This window comes from Octodon degus, unplaced genomic scaffold (genome assembly GCF_000260255.1).
Source record: "Octodon degus isolate 3935 unplaced genomic scaffold, OctDeg1.0 scaffold00227, whole genome shotgun sequence".
NCBI lineage: Eukaryota > Metazoa > Chordata > Mammalia > Rodentia > Octodontidae > Octodon > Octodon degus.
This window is the reverse complement of record NW_004524803.1, coordinates 3,186,189-3,189,855: the sequence shown is the minus strand read 5'-3', so window position 1 is coordinate 3,189,855 and position 3,667 is coordinate 3,186,189. Positions and strand designations below refer to the sequence as shown.

Sequence of the window (3,667 nt, the reverse complement as noted above, 5' to 3'; positions counted from 1 at the left end):
CACCACCATGCCCAGTCTCAATCGCCATCTAAGCATGCCCCTGGGGCAGAGCTGGCCCGGGAGGCTCAGGAATTGAACTCCTGGCCCTTGTGTTTGCCTAAGCAGGCACTAAAAATTTTATTTTAAAGAGAATTTTTTTAAGGTGAAGTTTAGTTTACTAAATCTTAATTTATTTTTAACAAACCTAATTTTTTAATAATTTTAGGCATCTGGAAAAATTATAAAAATAGTACAGAGAGCTTCCAAATACCTCTCAACCAGTTTTCCATATTATCAATAGTTTTTATGAGTTTGGTACATTTGTTACAATTAATGAACCAATACAGATACATTATCAATAGTCAAAGTCCATATTTGACTTCTTTAAGAAACTGAAGTCCTTTTTCTATTCCAGAAACCACCTAGGGCAATAACTTACATTTACCTGCCATGTCTCCTTAGGCCCTCTTGGTTCATATCTTCATTTTCATTAAGGTTATCTACTAATAAATTGTATGAGAATGAAGCTTGCTAAATGCTATTGTTTTACACATTTACATTTTTATTTGACTTCTAAAAATTTAATACTTTTAAGATATGAATTATACATGGCTTTACTCCTGTTGTTAATGTTGTGAATTTTGAACACTTTCATTAAAATTTAGTATTGGTGCCAGTATTCTGGAATTGTTTTAAATGAAAGCTGAGTGTCCCGTGTTGCAGTTTGATCTAGTACAGCGGTCAGTGGAGCCAGGGAGCCAGGCAGAGCATGGAGACTAGGATCTGGATCCAGCTGTATCTGTGGCTTTGGTGCAGGGCAGAACAATCCAGAACTGGAAGCGTGTGACACAGGGTGGATGGACAGGCCTGGGTTTGCTTCTCTGCACAGGAAGCTCAAGCTCAGGCCACTCAGCAGTGTCTATCCCCAGGACCCACACTGTACTCTTTCTTCCTCTGTGAAAGATCTGAAAGGGCTGCCTTGTATTCCCTCAATCTGATGTCCCTGTCTTTCACCACCAGTACCCTGGGGTCACTGTGCAAGGAAGACTTGGACTCCTGGTACTCTATCTCAGGTAAGACTTTTGTCCCTCTCTTCCCAGTGCCTTGCTCATTGGTAGAACCCACTGCAATAAGCACACAATCTATATGGATGAAACTATCTCCTCAACAAATGTGGGAGGAGTAAAGGGAACTGGTACAACTGACAGTACACAGCTACCCCTACCAGCCTGCAAGAACCAGGGCCCAGGTCAGGCGGTGACACCGGACTAGACCTGGGCAGAACACTCCAGTGCAGTTAGTGGGTAATGGGTAACAAGAGTATAGAGGAAGCAGAACCACAGGGGCAGCTTGACTCTGGGCTGCTACCCACAAAGGAGGAAATACCAGTGCCCACAGTCTCTAAGGATGTGAGATCAAGAGTTAAATCACAATTGTGTGGTATCACACCATTATGAGAAAGAAGTTATGTTTGATCTTCAGATATACTTACAATAGATAGATCTCCCTAGAGCTGTCAAAATGTAGACCACAATAGTTAGGCTTTATTTTGTCCATACTTCATGGCATATTCAAAATCTCTGAAGCTGACATGACCATCTGCATCACAATCAACTTCTAGTCATTGATTCAAAAGGCCTTCTAAGTGACTTCAAGTATAATCCTGTTCTGAAAACTTCAAGAACAGTCCTTCCAGATAATCTATGAGCCACCTGCCTGAATGCTTTTTTGAAATCTTCCAAAGTTAAATAGTCATGATAGTACACATCAAAAGCTGTGAAGATGTGTATCATCTCATTCCAATATAGTTGAATTTTCTTCTTTTTCCTTATAATAGTTAAAAACTCCCCAAGTACTATGCCAGAAGTGTTGGGATTTATTGGAGACATTACAGAATCTGCTTCTATTTTGGAGGACTTGCAAGCTGACAGCATTACAACAGCAACCTTAAAGTCCTCTCTGCTTAGATAGCCTTTATCATCTTCACACAGGCTTTAAATACTTTGATGCACTTCCTGTGTCCCAAGGGGCAGGTGTTCCATCTGCGACAAGGCTCCAGCTTTAGAAAGGGGCATCGCCACCACCACTACCAACTCTTGAACTACCAGGTCTGGAACCCCTCAGGAGAACTTAAAGAGAATTTTTTTTTAAATTATAATTTTCTTTTACTTTGAAGACCAAGAAAAACAAAAGCAAAGATAGAAACAAGGTAACGTATAGCAATACATACAGTACAGTTTTTTAAAACAAGAATAGCTGATTAACAGTGATTAATATATTATCTATTTTTATCATCAAATCTGTTGTTCAGATTAACAGGTATAGTCATACAAGATGGGTTATATGATTGAATATTACTGCATGCTTTCAAGAGGTCTTAAATTTATGTTTCTGTCTCATTTTCTTTTATTACCTTTCAAAAAAATTACTTTGAAGAGAGTATAGCAAAAATTGATATGACATTGGAAACAGTACACATTTAGAAGACCAAAATGACAGGTATTTCAAGCATGGTTTCTGAGTAATACCCCACTGTATAAAAACACCACATCTTTTTCATCTATTCCTCAGGTTACGTGCATTTTTGTTGCTTCTAAGATATGGCTATCATGAATAGTGCTGCTATAAACATAGGCACACATATATCGCTATGGTATGATGTTTTCAGTTTTTGGGAAAATTCCCAGAAGTGGAATAGCTGGACTGAATGGGATTTCCAGTTCCTAGTGTTTTTGAAGAGTCTCCACACTAATTTCCATAATGGTTGCACCAGTCTACATTCCCACCAGCAGTGGAGAAGGGTTCATTTTTTCCTGAAGCCTCTCCAACATTTGTTGTTCATTGATTTCTTTATGATAGCTATTCTTTTGGGGGATGAGATAGTATCTCAGTGTAATTTTAATATGCATTTCATGAATGGCTGGTGGTATGGAGCATTTTTTCATGTATTTATTTGCCTCTTGTATTTCTTCCTCTGAGAAGTGCATATTCATCTCAGATGCCCAAATTTGGATGGGATCTTTAAATTTTGGGGCCCTAATGTTTTTTAGTTCTTTATAAATTCTAGATAGAGGAACTTTGTCTGAGTGATTATCAAAGTTTTTTTCTAAATTTGTGGGCTGCCTTTTCACTCTGTTGGTAATTTCTTTTGACATGTAGAAACTTCTCAATAAGAGGAGGTGCCAGTTATTGATTCTTTCAAGTATTTCTCACACAGTTTGATTTTGTTCACTAAATATTGCCTACTCTATATCTTCAAGATTTCCACCTACTTTCTCTTCCAGGAGATTTAGTGTTTCTGTTTTAATGCTTAGATCTTTAATCCATTTTTACTTCAGTGCATGTATTAAACCTAGGTCAAGTTTTAGTTTTCAGTATGTAGAAAGCCAGTTTTTCCAGCAACATTTGTTAAAGAGACTGTCTTCCATTGAACATGTTTGGCTCCTTTGTCGAAGATAAGATGGCTGAGTGTGTTTGTAGTTGTATCTGCATTTCTAATCTGTTCTATTGATGCTCACGTCTGTTTTTTAGCCAATACTATGCTGATTTTATCATAGTAGCTTTGTAGTGTAATTTCAAGTCAGGAATTATAATGCTTTCCTCCTTGCTTTGTTGCCCAGGATTGCCTTTGCTATTCTAGGGGTTTTTTGTTGTTGGTGTTGTTCTTCCAAATAAATGTTTGTAATGA

General features: G+C 37.9%; 1 pseudogene; it reads right to left on the bottom strand.

Moving 5' to 3' along the window:
- Window positions 1–1,516: 1,516 nt before the first annotated feature.
- The window catches only part of LOC105744110, a 57,773-nt pseudogene continuing 55,622 nt past the window's right edge, over window positions 1,517–3,667 (bottom strand).